The sequence below is a fragment of the Mobula hypostoma genome, chromosome 7 (assembly GCF_963921235.1).
Source record: "Mobula hypostoma chromosome 7, sMobHyp1.1, whole genome shotgun sequence".
In the NCBI taxonomy this organism is placed as follows: domain Eukaryota; kingdom Metazoa; phylum Chordata; class Chondrichthyes; order Myliobatiformes; family Myliobatidae; genus Mobula; species Mobula hypostoma.
Window position 1 is genome coordinate 143,898,204 of NC_086103.1, and position 18,383 is coordinate 143,916,586.

At 41.8% G+C, this 18,383-nt stretch overlaps 1 protein-coding gene across 2 annotated transcripts in view; it reads left to right on the forward strand.

The window, feature by feature from the left end:
- Positions 1-18,383, forward strand: part of sgcg (sarcoglycan, gamma) — a 620,033-nt gene that overhangs the window by 98,177 nt on the left and 503,473 nt on the right. For both annotated transcript variants that reach the window (XM_063054200.1, XM_063054198.1), the window contains exon 2: positions 13,644-13,742. The gene's annotated coding sequence lies outside the window, so the exon portion shown is untranslated. The remainder of the gene's footprint in view (positions 1-13,643; positions 13,743-18,383) is intronic.

Consider the following 18,383-nt stretch of genomic DNA (forward strand, 5'->3'; position numbering starts at 1 on the left):
AAGTGTCGCCTCACCAGGAAGGACTGTCTGGGGCCCTGAATGGTGGTAAGGGAGGAAGTGTAAGGGCATGTGTAGCACTTGTTCCGCTTACAAGGATAAGTGCCAGGAGGGAGATCAGTGGGGAGGGATGGGGGAGGACGAATGGTTATATTCCGTGGGTAGCCTCTAACCTGATGGCATGAACATTGACTTCTCTAACTTCCGCTAATGCCCCACCTCCCCCTCGTACCCCATCCGTTATTTATTATTATACACACATTCTTTCTCTCACTGTCCTTCTTCTCCCTCTGTCCCTCTGACTATACTCCTTGCCCATCCTCTGGGTTTCCATCCCCCCTTGTCTTTCTCCCTGGGCCTCCTGTCCCATGATCCTCTCATATCCCTTTTGCCTATCACCTGTCTAGCTCTTGGCTCCATCCCTCCCCCTCCTGTCATCTCCTATCATTTTGGATCTCCCCCTCCCCCTCCCATTTTCAAATCTCTTACTAACTCTTCCTTCAGTTAGTCCTGACGAAGGATCTGGGCCTGAAATGTCGACTGTACCTCTTCCTAGAGATGCTGCCTGGCCTGCTGCGTTCACCAGCAACTTTGATGTGTGTTGCTTGAATTACCAGCATCTGCAGAATTCCTGTCGTCTTCAATTGTCCATGGTTGAGTTGGCATACGGGCAGCCATTATGAGTGCCAGGTAACTTTATTCCTGATGCTATGACTGCCTGGCCGGCCTCCCAACCGTGTTCCACCCTCCTCCGTCGATTTAAATCCTTTGCATCTGGTCCTACCTCACATCATGGAGTACAGCACGCTTGGGTTTCTGTTGACCTACGTTCTGCCTTGTTTATTTTTGTCCACTATAATGCACACCAACATCTGCTTAAGCCCCCTTATGATGGCCTGTTCCATGTTTTGAAATGGAGAGAAAAAACTTTTATCATAGATGAAAGAGGTGAATCTGAATGTATTTCGGTAGACCATCTTAAACCGGCCCACCAAGATCTGAAGGATTCCGCTACCGTGCCCCTGCCATCATGACATAACCATGACCGTGTCAACATGCCTCTGGATGAGTCAGAAGTAGCTGGTGTTCCTCAACCTATGGAACATAGAACCCGAGCCAGGCAACTCTCTTCCAAGCTCTGGACAGGCTCGCAAGGCCAGTTTTAGTGAATTCAAGTAGGGACCCTGTGTAGGGTAATGTAATTGCTGGAAACATACATAATTCACAACCACCAACATTGAGTTGAAGTTCACTTTAAGAGGCTGGTCTGATGTGATGTTGTGATTACATGAAATTCTGTTACCGCACCTTTTGTGTTCAGTGTTTGGGAGTGCAATAAATGAGTTGTTACAGTTTTTCTTAACCATAAAACTCCTCTGCTGTTTTGTTAGCGTAAACATCAAGGCTACGGAGTGATGTGAAGGAACAAAGAGACGTTGAAACAAATATCCACAGAATTCTAAAGGTAGCAGGATTTGTCAACAAAGTAGTTAAAAAAGAATCATTGTGAATGATTTCCTTTATTGGGGAAGGCAGGGAATGTAAGAGCAGGGGACTTTAGTACACCACCGGTTAATCCAGGCAACATCCTGCTGAATCCCTGCTGCATCTTCTCCAAGCTCTCTACATCCTTCCTATAATGTGATGACCAGAACTGTGCATAATGCTGCAAACGTGGCCTAAATGAAGCTGCATCATGATGTCTTGATTATACTCAACGCCCTGACAGGCAAAAGCAGGTGTGCCGTAAACATTCTGTACTACCCTGGCTACTTGTGCTGCATCTTTCAGAGTGCTGTGAAGTTGCATTCCAGGAACCCTCTCTGCATCAGTGGCCCTCGGGATCCTGCCAGTTACTGTATAGTTTTGTCTTACATGTCATCTCCAAAATGTAGCGCCTCACACTTACCCTTTTGCCATTTCTCTGCTCATATTTTCAACACATCTAAATCCTGCTCAATCTTTAGAAAAACTTTCCACCTAACTACAAAGAAATCCCAGCACCAGTCCTTGTGGAACAGAACAGACCACAGACTTCCAGTCAGAATAACAGCCCTCCACCACTACCCTCTGTCTTCTATTGCCAATCCAATTTTGAATCAGTTTTGAACTTCTCAATGCATGCCTTAATCTCCTGGATCAGCCTTCTCTGCCTACTATGATCTTGTTGAAAGCTTTGCTAAAATCTGTGTTTACATCAACCCTGCCCTAACCTCATCAATCATCTTCCTCACTTCCTCAAAAGTTCATTTGAGTTTGTAAAACATTACCTCCCGTGCATAAAGCCATGTGGACTATTCCTAATAAGTCACTGGATTTCCAGATATGAGTAGATCCAAACTCTATGAATCTTCTCCAATAACTAACATACCACTGATGTAAGACTCACTGACCTATAATTTCCTGTTTTATTTCTGCTGTCAGTTCCTAAAAAGAAGAACAGCATTGGCTATTGCCTGGTCTTCTAGAACCTCACACGCGGCTAAAAAGGACACAAAGATCTCCATCTAGGCTGCCACTAATATCCTCTCTTCCTCTCTCAGTAACCTGGGATGGATTCCATCAGGCCCTGGGGAAATTGTCACCTTTATGTTTTTCAAGAGCCCAATAACTCCTTCTTCATGATATCAACAATATTTTTGAAGATCACTACGTTTCTCTCCTGAATGGCCAAATCAGTATTTTAAGACGTTGGCACTGGTTTTGGATGAAACTGGATGTGTCTTCTCCGTCAAGCAGCATTAAAACCTTTAGCTTTTTCAGTGGTATTCTTCTAAAGTCCAGAGAATATGGGAGCAATTTGTTTAACCTCTCCTCCTGGAACAATCTCCCCATGACATGTTAATATATCGCAGTCCAGTTTCAAGTGTATCCTTCCTTAGCATTTACGTTGCTTCTCCGGTGGTTTGAAGACACAGAACATAGAACATAGAAATTTGCAGCACATTACAGGCCCTTCAGCCCACAATGTTGTGCCGACCATGTAACCTACTCTAGAAACTGCCTAGAATTTCCCTAGCATATAGCCCTCTATTTTTCCAAGCTCCTTGTACCTATCTAAAGGGTTCTTAAAAGACCCTATTGTATCCACTTCCACCACCGCTGCTGGCAATGCATTCCACACACCCACCACTCTGTGTGAAAAACTTAACCCTGACATCCCCTTGGTACCTATTTCCAAGCACCTTAAGACTATGACTCTCGTGTTAGCCATTTCAGCCCTGGGAAAGAGCCTCTGGCTATCCACACAATCAATGCCCCTCATCATCTTATACACCTCTATCTGGTCACCTCTCATTCTCCGTCGCTCCAAGGAGAATAGGCCAAGTTTACTCAACCTTTTCTCAGCAGGTACATCCTCCAATCCAGGCAACATCCTCGTAAATCTCCTCTGCACTCTCTCTATGGTATTCACCAAAGTGCTGGTGGGAACGTGAAAATAACTCCTTAGAAATTTGAAGCTTACTGAATGGATAATGCTGGTAAAAGGGTGTGAGATCACATTATTTGAATAACCCATGCCCACGGTGCAGGCTACAGACTGGCACATCCACTCATTTTCACCATTTGAATTGAAAACAGAAAATACTGGAACATTCTGCAGGAGATGAAGGGGCTTCAACCTAAAATATAACACTGGTCTCTTTCCATAGATGCTCAGTAACCTTGCTGAGTGTTTCCTGCATATTTCTGTTTTCCTTTCATATTTCTAGAATCTGTATATTGTTTGCAAATGTTCAACTCACGGTGTGAATGTCCACCCAGCATTAACATGGATTTTTCTATCTCAGTACATCATTCTACAGGATCTAATTTTATTATTTTATAAAAAATAAGTGCAGAATAATTGGTGTAGTTTTTTCCTGAGATCTTTGTAACATCTTAAGATAACTGAATGGTTTTATAGTTACTGTTAAAAAATCAGGTTACTTTTTATTAACATTGGAACTCTTGACTGAAGTCGCCACTGGTTCTTTCCAGGCTGGGTCAGGGATTGGGGATTCTCGATAACATTTTGCCAGTTTTTTTATACTCACACAATAAATTACTCATTAGTTGAACAAGAGATTGAAATTCATTTTACTCAATCTTAGCAAAGAGCAATAGTCAGAGCATGTACATGGATTCACAAGAACAGCACGTTGCAATCACAATGTCCCATTTGAATTCAGAGATGTTTTCCATCTGCAAAGACTTGCCCTGCCTGAATGTCTACGTCTACTTTCCTGTGGCATCATATTGCCTGATTTCCAAGGAGCCACATAGATCTTGTTCAGCACCAGTACCAGTCTGCTGTGCTGAATTTAAGCCACAAAGCCAAACCAAAGGCCTCTTGGAGCCAAAAGTTATCCACGGACAGCTGGCTGTTGATTTCAGAGTACCATCCATGCCAAAGCGGGCAACATGCATACAGTGAAACTCATGCTGGCTGTGACAGTCTCAAAGGTCAGAGTACTGATATCCTCAGACAATGCCTCCATTGCCTGGACTGCTCTGTTGGAGCCTTGCAATGTACAGGGAAGCAACTCTTAAAGATGAGAATAATGTAGGTTTATTTCTTGCCAGCAGTGGGGCAGAAGGGAGAGGAAAGAAAGAGGGTTGAGAGCAGACAGAGCCTGACTATTGCTGGGCAATCTGATAACAACCTGTCATATCATGCTGTCAAAAGGCACAATTCCAATTTCCTACTCCACAGCAATTTCTGTCGTATCTTCCTTCTCTTGATAAACCTCGTGAGACTGTTGGACCACAATAACAAGCTAAGAACTAACTTCCAGTAAGCATTCCCAAGCAGAGCAGCAACAGTCTAACCTTGTATGCTAACAGTTTGAGCTTTCAGTGCATGTTTCCATTGGCTTGGTGTTGCTGGCTTCTGTTATACATCACATAGTTCAATAAGAGAAGGTTAGTGAATGCAATGTAGTGTTGTGGTTCAATACCTGGCAGTGTGTGAAAGCTGCAAAAGATGATTTTGTGGCTCAGAGACCTGAGGTGGTGGATGTATGTTGATTAAATCCCAGAAGAACACACACAAAATGCTGAAGGAGGAGGTGGATCTTCACCTATCACCTGCCAGCTTGTACTCCTTACCCTCCTCATATCTTCTTATTCTGGCTTCTTTGCCCTTCCTTTCCAGCTCTGATGAAGAGTCTTGGCCCAAAATATTGACTGTTTACTTCTTTCGCAGATGCTGCCTGGCCTGCTGAGGTCCTCCAGCATTTTGTGTGTGTTGGTCTGGATTTCCAGCATCTGCAGAAGCTCTTGTGTTTTGATTAGATCTCAGTTCTGATTAATAGAGACTATCAGTAAGCGACTGACAGATATGTGTGAGGCATTAGTTGGTAGCGGATGAAATATGGCATATGAATATACCTACATAGACCTTGACCATGCATGTCACAACATTGAACAGTTGTTGCACTCACGCAGGTCAGTGGGGTTGCCCTCCTAACATTGAATTCTGCACGGTCTCCTTCCATTGCCACTTTATTGTTCTTCTAGAGAGTTACCTAGAACTCTACAAGTTGACCACGTTCTTCATCTACTTCTTGCACTGTTTTCAGTTTTGCCCTGTTAAAATTAAGGTGTCCTTCCAGTTCGTGGCTGTCTTTCATGGAAGGAAATTTGCCATCTTTAACTAGCTTAGCCTCTGTGCAACTCCACACCTACCTATCTGGATGGCTCCTCTGAATTCAGAACCTGTACTCTGAATCAGCCAATGATCACTCAGTTCGAGAGCAAATTAAGTATGCACAATAAGTATGTTGGTTTTAACAGTGATGTCTATTTCCAAGATCTGTTCATGTATTGTGCTTCAAATGTTCAGGAAATTATAGCTTGAGCTTGTCTTTTAGTCATTTACTGTATGTTAAGTGGTTTGCCATTTTTAATGGTAAAGAGCCTCAATGCAGTAAAAGTTTCTTGAACAGAATTTGTTACAGTGCTGAAAGCATAATATGAGCCTGTGACACAACACAATTTATGAGTGCCATCCGTGATGGATATCTTTTGTGTCCAAGGGCAGACGTTCTGCAGTCTTTGTCACATTGGTTAATTTTAGTACAGTACAATCAAGAACATTTTGTCTCACATCCATCCTGCCAGTTATGTACCATCCCAAGCAGAAAGCCAGCTTAATACATAAAGCACCTGAAGAATATGTTCATGTTATGATGATGTGAAGGCCTTTTCCCTTTAGTTACTTGTTGTGTCAGTTGTGACAGTTAGTTAAAAAGGTTGCCTCATGATTAAAACAAAATCAAGTTCCCCTACGAGCTTGGGTACAGATTGAGTCCAGGGCTAGAAGGGGTGAATTTATGAGCAAAATTATGTGGAGTAGGCTACAGTGTAGAATATTAAGGGGTGAGTGAAATGAAATGGCTAAAATTGCCCAAGGGTTTGTTGAGTAACTATTTCCTCCATTGGGAAGTGCAGAACGCGGAAGTATGAATTATCAAGATGCATTTCTTCGCATCAGCAACTGTGTACATCTGGAATACCCTCCAAAAGTCATTGGCGCTGGGCCTTTGACTTCCAGTTGCTACATCACTTCATCTTTACATTGGTTTTGAGTAATTAGCTGGCTGGTGGAACTAAGGGAAGTCTTGGAGTTAAAAACAGCCTTCAAGTTGATGGTAAAACATAATTTCAGTCCTTGTCCTGTCCTCTTGCCTACTAGTGGCAGCGTAGGAACATTGTAAAACACAAAGAATGTCGGCTACAGTAACAGCACATATTTAGTTTCAGAGCACTGCCCAATGCATTAAACATTTTAATAACAAGAAATAGAACCCATCTAAAAAGAATAATTTAAAAGAGTGTTGTTGAAATTGCTCTCAAGCAGATTAATTTACAGAACACGTTCTTATGGAATTCCTTTTTCTTCTATTTTAAGGGAAGCATTAAATTATTTAAATTAAAAGATTAATGCTTCCATTAAAATAGAATGGAAATGTAGCAACATGTGTCTATACACAGGACTCTGTCATCAGGAGTAAATTCCAATTTTTAAAAAGATCTTAAAGTCTGCTAAGCATTCAGTGCACTCCAGCCCCTCCATTTATTATTCCCCGTGAGTCATGGCAAAACTAATCCAAAATCCAAACAAAACAATTGCTGCTTACCTGTGGCTGCACAGACTGTCATACTTCCTTAACTTGCCCACAGTTTCAATGATTGCTCCAAAAGTTGAACCCTTTATTTGAACCTTTATCAGCAATTGGCAAACATACAATTATGCATTATTGAGTGTTATCTCAGCAGTCGGCAAAAGATACGACCTTTGCTGGCCCCGAGCTAAAAACTGCAACAAAATTTTAAAAATACCACAAGACCATAAGATATAGGAACAGAATTAGGCCACTTGGTCCATTGAGTCTGCTGCGCCATTTCATCATGGCTGATCCAATTTTCCTCTCTGCCCCCATCTCCTGCCTTCTCCCTGCATCCTTTCATGTCCTGTCTGATAAAGCATCTGTCAAACTTTGCTTTAAATATGCATAAAAACTTGGCCCCTCCAGAACTGGCATAGAATTCCACAGATTCACCGCTCTCTAGCTAAAGAAATTCATCCTCATCTCCACTCTAAAAGGACACCCTTCTATTCTAAGGAATAGAACAGGGAATACATAACTTATTCCCTTTGCTTTTACCACGTCCCCACTCATGTGACTAGTTACCACAATAGACATAGAAAACACACAACACAGAGTTCAAAACAGATAGAGAATGGATACATGGCCTCTGCGTTCCAGCCTCCAAATTATTTTTTACTATACTAATTACATCTACACGTTGCCAAGACTCAGGAGGCATGAGATCTCAACCTTTACATAAATGTCCTCTTTTAGTAAGCAATCTATCCTGGATTGTGATCTTCTCCTGCCAAACCAGGTGGTCTATCTTGACTGCATTCAGAAAAATCTGTTTTGAATCACTGCTGCCAAGCGCAAAACTGTCAGCTCTGGCCAAGTGTAGTCTCTTCCATCAGCATGGTCTACTTTCGATGGTCCAATAATAGTCTATCCTAGCATTGCTCTGATTCGATAGAGTCTATCATTAACACTTGCAATGGTTTCAATGCCTCAGGCACCCTCATCCCTATCAACAGCTCAATTTCTGGTGAATAAACATTTTTCAGGTGAGACCATTCCTGAAGATTTCTCTGATGAGGAGTGTTTCTTTTGTGAACAGGCATACGTTCCTGTGTATAAATGTTTGGCAGTTCACAATAGATTTCTCTATCCAGGCTGGCTACTCCAACTCTGAAACAGCATAGCTCTATACACCCTTCTTTTTCCTGTCAGGTTGAGCACATTCATGAGGATCACTGGAAGAACACTGCTGTACTTCCTTGAAGTACACTGAAAATGCTGGAGGAACTCTACAGGCCAGGCAGCGTCTATGGAAAAGTGTACAGCTGATGTTCCAGGCAGAGACCCATCTGATGAAGGGTCTTGGCCAGAAATGTTGGCTGTACTCTTTTCCACTGATGCTGCCTGGCCTGCTCAGTTCCTCCGGCACTTTATGTGTGTTGCTTGGATTTCCAACATCTGCAGATTTTCTCTTGTTTGTGATTGTACTTCCTTGATCTAGGAAAGCATCAGTAACCACTGTCTTGTTACTCTTCTTAGACTTCATCTGAACTGGAATTATAGGAAGTTTACAATCATGTTCACCAGTTCCCATAAGACCATTAGATGCCAGAGCGGGTACTTGCTGCTGTTTTTGGTTAATTCCTGGATTGTCTGGAATCTGCACCCTTTTCATAAGTTCTGGACTCAGTTTCAGCTTCACTTTGCACAGTAGCCACAGTAATGATAAAGCTACTTCCTTCAGCTTGAGAACAAATTTGTGATCTAGTTGTGTTCACACTTTTACTTCCTGTTGGCAATGTAGCTTTGTATGCATTCCAAAACATTGGGTGTAGCAATCTTTAGTTGTTTTTCAATAAAATCAACAATATCATTGGAAGTATCCTTACGGTTATGCTTTTCCTGCAGTTCATACACCACTGATCTCCATTCTTTTCTAAGTTCATCAGGCACTTTATTTATGACAATCTTTATTTTAGCTGGCGCGTCCAACTCACACGTCTTCCATTGCGTTGCAACAACGTCTAAGAAAAAGTCTGAAGAGCTTTCAAGTCTTCCAACTTAGTATACCACCAAGAAAGAGCCTTTTCCATGTAGGCCGCAGCAATTCCGTGCTCCTCACCAAAATGGTCCTGCATTAAAGTTTAGGCCGTAGATATCCTTGCTCCGGGCTGGCCTGCTGGCAACTAAACAAGCTCTCTCGGGTAACCTCCAGTGAACTGTTTAAGTAAATAGAGACGGTCATCAGAACTATCAGTCTTGCCTTCAATGCTAGTCTTGAAAGCCCTCATAAATGAATGATACTGCTATGGATCACTGTCAAAGATTTGATTCTCTCTTTTAGACAGAGATGCAATGCATTGTTGTTGCATCACTAAGCTTGTTGTTTCCTTTCGTGTCCTTACAGCCTCCAGGGCGGTATTTAGACCTTTGTCATCTGAAACACGTGTAACCATACCATATATCAATGTCCTCAGAAGCTCCTTGTGCTCTTGGCGTGGACTCAGAGTGCCTCCTTGGTACAGGCTGAGAGTGAACACCCTGAATTACCCCTTGGGGTTCAAAGTTGTGGATCATAGAAATCTGATTCTCAAATATATCGACATTGACATTGAGTATGCTGGATTTTCTCAGTTCCTTGTCAACATAGGAACTCTCACCAGAGAACTGCTCTGATGTAGCATGCTTGGCACCCACAGCACTTGCAGCCCTTAGCACTTTAACTTTAGCCATCTTCCTGCAACTTAAGCTGTTCCATTTTTCTTCAAAGTTGCTCTTCAATCTGGCTTCTACAAAGCTGTTCCACCTGTTTTTCCAGTGTGTGTTTATCCCTCAATATTTGTTGTCTTACATAAAACTCGGCTAAATTAGCCTCCATTCTAATGCGTACGGATGTGGTATCAGATGCACAGGATGTCTGCTAGTGACTGTAGAACGTGCTGCACATCCGTTAGACACACTGTTCTCTGCACACACGTCATTCTGTAATTCATCGCCTTTATACGTAGTCACAGACTGTTCTTTGGCTTTGTAAGTATTTTCATTTACCTCGGAACTGATCTTCAGCATCGCATGTTTGTATAATTTCTCTTAGATTGGGCTTCAAGGTCACTGCTTCCAGCTGAACTCATTTTGTCTTCCAAATGCACAAATCAGACAAAACAGTGGCAGTGTCAATTCAGCTTTTCAACAATGGAAGCAAATCAATTCTTCAGCCTTTCAACAGAATCAAGAGTCAAGCACTTCGGTAAACACCACAAGACAGCTTTTCAGTCCAACCCAGTTGGATACGGCAACAATGACCACTCAAAACTGTGTTTCAAACCCAAACACACAGCATGTCTCAACAAAAGGTCATTACTTGACACAAGCTGCTCCAGGCTGTGGTGCTTCTAATTTCTCAGACACATCTGAATGCTGATCTCGTTTAAATTAGATTAGATTCAGCTTTATTGTCATTGTGCCAAGTACAGATACAAAGCCAATGAAATGCAGTTAGCATCTAACCAGAAACGCAAAGAATAGTGTTATTTACAAAATAACTGCGAATAAAAAGTGCTACGGCACACAAATATACAAACGTTTGTAAAAGTACTGAGACAGTACAATACGGATGCAATACTGCTTAGCGCTGTGATGTGAGGTTCAGCAGGGTCACAGCCTCAGTGAAGAATCTGTTCCTGTGCCTGCTGGTGCGGGAGCGGAGGCTCCTGTAGCACCTACCAGATGGGAGGAGAGTAAAAAGTCCATGGTTAGGGTGAGACACATCCTTGATAATGCATTTTGCCCTGCCTAGGCAGCGTTTAAGGTAGATATTCGCAATGGTGGGTAATTGGCTGCCAATAATCCACAGGGCAGTTTTCATCATACGCAGGAGTGCTTTGCGGTCTGATATGAGACAGTTGCCATACCACACTGAGATGCAGTTGGTGAGTATGCTCTCAATGGTACGGCGGTAAAAGTCCGTCAGTATCCTGGGACAGAGGTGAGCTTTCTTGATGCTCCACAGGAAATAAAGGCGCTGTTGCACCTTTGGATAAGGATGGAGGAGTTCAGGAACCAGGTGAGATCCTTGGAAATGTGGACATCAAGGAATTTGAAGCTTGATACGTGCTCCACTACAGCTCCATTGATGTAGATGGGGATGTGAGTGTGGCTCTTAGCATGTCTGAAGTCCACAATGATCTCCTTGGTCTTCTGGGTGTTAAGGGCCAGGTTGTTGTTGGCACACCACGCGACCAGGTGCTGGACCTCATCCCTGTAGGCCATCTCGTCATCCCCTCTGATCAGGCCAACCACCGTGGTGTCGTCTGCAAACTTGATTATGGAGTTAGAACCATGTACAGGAACACAATCATAGGTGAAAAGGGGGTACAGAAGAGGGCTCAGCACACAGCCTTGAGGCACGCTGGTGTTCATTGTGAGAATGGAGGAGGAGAGGTTGTCTAACTTAACTGATTGGGGTCTGTTAGTCAGAAAGTCCAGGGTCCAGTTGCAGAGGGATGAGCTGATACCAAGCTGGCGAATTTGGCGATCAGTTTGGAGGGGATCACAGTATTGAATGCTGAACTAAAGTCAATGAACAACATTCTGACGTAAGAGTTGGGGCTGTTCAGGTGGGTCAGGGCAGAGTGAAGTGCCGTGGAAATGGCGTCTTCTGTTGACCTGTTGGTGCGATAGGCAAATTGATGGGGGCTCAGGGTAGTGGGCAGACAGGATTTCAGATGTGATAGAACCAGTCTGTCAAAGCACTTTGCAATGTTGGGTGTGAGTGCAACTGGGCGGAAGTCATAACTGCCAAAATATTTGCTAACAAAATGTAGCAGTGAAGCTAATCCAAAATCAAAGCAAAACAATTGTCACTTGCCTGTGACCATACAGACAGTTATACTTGCTTGACATACCCACAAGCTTCAATGATTGCTCTAAAAGTCAAACCCTTTATTCAGTCCTTTATTAGCAATTAGCAAGCATACAATTAAGCGTTATTGCATGCTATCTCAGTGGTCAGCGAAAGATACGACCTCTGCTGGTCCCAAGCTACAAATTGCAATGAAGTAACCAGGAATAAATAACTTATTCTCTTTGCTTTACCATGACCCAACTCATGACTAATTATCATAATAAACATCGTAAAAGGTTTAAAGGCTCAAAGGTTCATTTTATTATCAAAGTATGTATGCAGAATACAACTCTAAGATTTGTCTTCTCTAGATAGTCATAACATACAGAAAACCATAGGGTAGTTGAAAGAAAGATATCAATCCCCCCCCCCGCGCACGAAAAGAAAATGAAACAAAAACTTGCAAACCCTAAACCCCCCCCAACCCCTCTCTCACACAAAAACTAAGATCACCCAAACCCCCAGTCTGCTAATCAGCAACAAGAAGGAATGGGCGAGAACATGATAAAAACATAGAACTGAAAGAGGTCAATACTACAGTAAATGCACAACACAGAATGCAAGGCAAATAGAGATCAGCTACATGACTTCTACACCGTGTATATAACTTTCATTGTGCTGCTTATTTCAGTGCAAAATCCATACTGCTTGATTGCTTCAGATGTTGTTGAGATTAAATGTACATTATTAACATTAGTTTCGAAAAAGGACACCACATGCTACCTTAGTAATTGTATTTTATCATCCTGAGAAAATTTCGTCATTTTTAAAAAATGAACATAATTAATTAGAGTATTGCATTTTCTTCTTAAGCCACATATGTTAATTGAGCTCTCATTGGCAATTGTGATTAGTTTTACAAAGTCCAAGGAAAATGACTTTGGAAAATGTATAGGATTATTATGTACTAATTATTTATGCTGACCTTAACGGACAACTAATGACTATTTACTCTAGTAACAGAGACGCCCAGCTCATCATTAGAATTAGGCTTTCAACAATATCCATAATCATAATTGGGAAATATTTATTGGTGTTATAATTTATGATGATTCTTTTGTCTACATTATGCCTTGTCATCATCTGTATTAAAGTAGATTGATCACATTGTTGTCTTTACGATTACAATAAATGTTTACATCATTTCTATAAATGTTTGCAGAAAACGGATTATTCTACATTTTTTAAAAAATAAAATGATGCAGAATGTTAGTTATTGGCAAATTTACTATGGCTGCCATAGGATAAATATCATTTAGGTTCATTCACTGGGTTTAATTTGCCTTTGAGTTGATCAGAGGAACTCCAAATTAACAATTTTAACACTTGAAATATTGGAGCATTCAACTCTGACAAGGATCGCTCAAACATTTCTTCTGAGGGAGAAAAAAGAGGACGTCAGAAACATTCATTAGATCAGTTTGCATCAGAGGTTACCTATCCTTGGACCTTATCCTTTCTTTCAAATCTTGGCAGGCTGATGTTATATTGAAATACTATAATAAATTTTATAATTTAAAAATGTTCTGAAAATTGCCATTATGATCTCACTGGATGGAAATACTTCACATGTACTATGCCTTGTTGTATTAATTATTTACTGCTAAAACTTTGCTTGTTTTAACAACATTCTTCACTCTTTATTACAGATCTAGAATTCCAAGGAGCAATTACACATTTGTTTATTAAAGATAAGCAAGAAAATGCTCACCAGGTTGATGGATTCATTCTGAAGAAGAAAAAAGAATGTGAGTTGTGCCATCTTCTCATCACTTCAAAGCGTTTCAAGGTTTGCTACATGACCTGCAGTGTCAATATTTTATTTAAATGTATTACAGTTCTGGTTTCTACTCTAAAAGGTGAAGGAAATGTCAAATTAAGGAAGATAGTTGTTTCATGTCTCTTACATGTGGCCTTTACTCAAACAGAGCTGCAATGAGGTTTTCTGATGGTGGAGAGTCTACTTTTGTTTATCTTTGAGCACTGACCCATCCAATCACCATGGGATTTTCATCTGTAGAGTGAATGCAGGAAATGCTGGGAGCATTCAGCAGTGCAAACAGCATCCGTTCAGTTAATGTTTCAACTTTGACTTCATCAGAACAGGGAATAATTGGACATAAAACTAGTTTAATGCTGGAACAAATTGGGGAGAGGAGTTGGTGGAAGAAAATAATGGCCTTATGACAAATTTATGCAAGGTTAAAAAGCCATTGATAGCAATTTTTGCACTGATGTAAATGCAGAATACTTAAAATAATTGAAGGTGTGATTATGAGAAGATTGAAATATCGTTGTTGACAAAGCCTGTCTGAAAGCAGCCAGTGAAGGAGTGGAGCTTTGAAACTTTGACTCGAGAGGCTTCGATGAGAAGAGGCGGAGGACGAGCTAGCTCGCAGTTAGTCTTTACAATGTCTCCTGAGACTGTGATGTGCCTCTCATGTGAGACGTGGCAGTCCTGGGGGAACGCCCCTCTTCTGCAGAGTCACATCTGCCAGAAGTGCATGCGGCTGGGTGATCTGGAAGACCGTGTAAGGAATCTGGAGCAGCAGCTGGATGACCTTCGACTCATAAGGGAGAATGAGAAAGTCATAGATGAGAGCTACAGGGAGGTAGTCACACCTAGGCTGTCGGAAGCAGGTCGTTGGGTGACAGTCAGAGGGGGGAAAGCGAAGGTGAGCAGACAGGTAGTGCAGAGCACCCCTGTAGCCATTCCCCTGAACAATAAGGTTACCGTCCTGGATACTGTTGGCGGGGTCGACCGACCAGGTGTGAGCCACAGTGGCAGGGCCTCCGCCACTGAGTCTGACCCTGTGGTGCAGAAGGGTGGTACGGAGAAGAGCAGAGCTGTCGTCATTGGAGACTCTATAGTCAGGGGAGCAGACAAGAAATTTTGTGGATGTGAGAAGGACACCCGCATGGTTTGTTGCCCTCCGGGTGTCAGGCTCCGGGATGTCTCTGACCGGGTGCACAACATCCTGATACGAGAGGGAAAGCAACCAGAAGTCGTGATACATGTAGGGACCAACGATATAGGCAGGAAGAGGAATGAGGTCCTGAAGTGTAAGTTTTGGGAACTAGGCAGAAGGCTGAAGAACAGGTCCTCAAGGGTAGCGTTCTCAGGATTGCTGCCAGTGCTACGTGACAGTGATGGTAAGAATTGGAGGAGATGGCAGTTGAATGCGTGGCTGAGGAGTTGGTACAGGGAGCAGGGTTTTAGATTTTTGGATCATTGGGATCTCTTCTGGGGAAGGTGGGACCTGTACAGATTGGATGGGTTGCACCTGAACTCGAGGGGGAGTAATATCCTTGCAGGTTGGTTTACTAGTATGGTTCGGGAGGGTTTAAACTAACTTGCAAAGGGGATGGGACCCAGAGCGATAGAGCAGTGAAAGAAGTGCACGGAGTAAAGCCAGATCTAACATACAGAGAGGCTTTGAGGAAAGAGAAGCAGAATAAACGATGTAAAGACAGTAAGGTAGAAGGGCTGAAATGTGTGTACCTCAATGCAAGATGCATCAGGAACAAAGGTGATGAACTGACAGCTTGGATACATACATGGAATTATGACGTGTGGCCATTACAGAGATTTGGCTGGCACCAGGGCAGGAATGGATTCTCAATATTCCTGGATTTCAGTGCTTTAAAAGGGATAGAGAGGGCGGAAAAAGGGGAGGAGGGGTGGCATTACTGATCAAGGATACTATTACAGCTACAGAAAGGGTGGGTAATGTAGCAGGATCCTCTTTTGAGTCAGTATGGGTGGAAGGCAAGAACAGGGAGGGAGCAGTTACTCTATTGGGGGTATTCTATAGGCCCCCTGGTAGCAGCAGAGATACCGAGGAGCAGATTGGGAGGCAGATTTTGGAAAGGTGCAAAAATAACAGGGTTGTTATCATGGAGGACTTTAACTTCCCTAATATTGATTGGCACCTGATTAGTTCCAAGGGTTTAGATGGGGCAGAGTTTGTTAAGTGTGTCCAGGATGGATTCCTGTCACAGTATGTGGACAGGCTGACTAGGGGGAATGCCATACTAGATCTAGTACTAGGTAATGAACCGGGTCAGGTCACAGATCTCTCAGTGGGTGAGCATCTGGGGGATAGTGACCACCGCTCCCTGGCCTTTAGCATTATCATGGAAAAGGATAGAATGAGAGAGGACAGGAAAATTTTTAATTGGGGAAGGGCAAATTATGAGGCAAAAGGCTAGAACTTGCGGGTGTGAATTGGGATGGTTTTTGCAGGGAAATGTACTATGGACATGTGGTCGATGTTTACTGATCTCTTGCAGGATGTTAGGGATAAATTTGTCCTGGTGAGGAAGATAAAGAATGGTAGGGTGAAGGAACCATGGGTGACAAGTGAGGTGGAAAATCTAGTCAGGTGGAAGAAGGCAGCATACATGAGGTTTAGGAAGCAGGGATCAGATGGGTCTATTAAGGAATATAGGGAAGTAAGAAAGGAGCTTAAGAAGGGGCTGAGAAGAGCAAGAAGGGGGCATGAGAAGGCCTTGGCGAGTAGGGTAAAGGAAAACCCCAAGGCATTCTTCAGTTATGTGAAGAAAAAAAGGATGACAGGAGTGAAGGTAAGACCGATTAGAGATAAAGGTGGGAAGATGTGCCTGGAGGCTGTGGAAGTGAGCGACGTCCTCAATGAATACTTCTCTTCGGTATTCACCAATGAGAGGGAACTCCATGATGGTGAGGACAATATGAGTGAGGTTGATGTTCTGGAGCATGTTGATATTAAGGGAGAGGAGGTGTTGGAGTTGTTAAAATACATTAGGACAAATAAGTCCCCGGGGCCTGACAGAATATTCCCCAGGCTGCTCCAAGAGTTGAGGGAAGAGATTGCTGATCCTCTGGCTAGGATCTTTATGTCCTCGTTGTCCACGGGAATGGTACCGGAGGATTGGAGGGAGGCGAATGTTGTCCTCTTGTTCAAAAAAGGTAGTAGGGATAGTCTGGGTAATTATAGACCAGTGAGCCTCATGTCTGTGGTGGGAAAGCTGTTGGAAAAAATTCTTAGAGATAAGATCTATGGGCATTTAGAGAATCATGGCCTGATGAGGGACAGTCAGCATGGCTTTGTGAAGGGCAGATCGTGTCTAACAAGTCTGATAGAGTTCTTTTTTTTGATATAATTTTTATTGAGTTTTCAAAGTGAATACATGAAAAAATAATGTCTGCCCTCCCCCCTCCCCTTAACCCTTCCCCTCGATATATACTCCTACCTAAAAAAAAGAAAGAAAGAAAGAAGAAAATAAAGAAAAACTGCCTGGATATTGGAAGGTTTCCACATGCTCCATGGGATTCAAAATAAATTTAGTATATTTATTTATTACTTTCCCCAAGGGACCAAGGTCTTTATCATCGGAGCAACTAAATATGCCATCCTATCTTTTGTAAATAAGGGCACCAAATATTCAAAAATGTTTCATATTTATATCTTAAATTATAAGTAATTTTTTCGGGTGGAATAGAACTAGCCACTTCATTGTTCCAACGATTCATACTTAAATATGAATCGGATTTCCAAGTAACTTCTATAGCCTTCTTAGCTACTGCCAATGCAATGTTTATGAATTCTTTCCGATATTTATTCAATTTAAGTTTCGGTTTTATCCCTTCAATATCACCTAATAGAAATAATGCAGGGTTATGTGGAAGTTGAGTTCCAGTAATTTGTTCCAATAAGACTCTTAAATTTATCCAAAAAGGTTGAATTTTAGAACAAGACCAAGTAGAATGTAAGAAAGTACCAATTTCTTGATTACACCGAAAGCATTGATCAGATAAATTTGAATTTAATCTATTTATTTTTTGTGGTGAAATATATAATTGGTGTAAAAAATTATATTGTACTAATCTAAGTTGAACGTTTATTGTATTTGTCATACTGTCAAGGCACAGACTTGACCAATTTGTTTCATCGATATTAATATTCAGATAATATTGAGATAAAAGTGAAATTTTACCTCTTACTAAAGGAGACTATAGCCAATGTCGACTAGCAACCCAATTTAGATGGCCGGTAAATGGTATAAAGTATTTAGGTATAAGACTTGATAATGATGTAAAGAATTTATATAAATTTAATTATTTACCACTATTGAAAAAAATTCAAGAAGATCTTGACAAATGTATGATACTACCAGTAACATTAGTGGGTAGAGTCAATGTTGTAAAAATGAATATATTTCCTAGATTACAGTATTTGTTTCAAACATTACCAATACAAGTGCCACAGAAATTTTTTCAAGAGTTAAATAAATGTGTGAGGAAATTTCTTTGGAAAGGTAAGATATCAAGAATATCATTGGAAAAATTGACATGTAAATTTGAGTTAGGAGGGTTACAACTTCCAAACTTTATTATAATTATTATA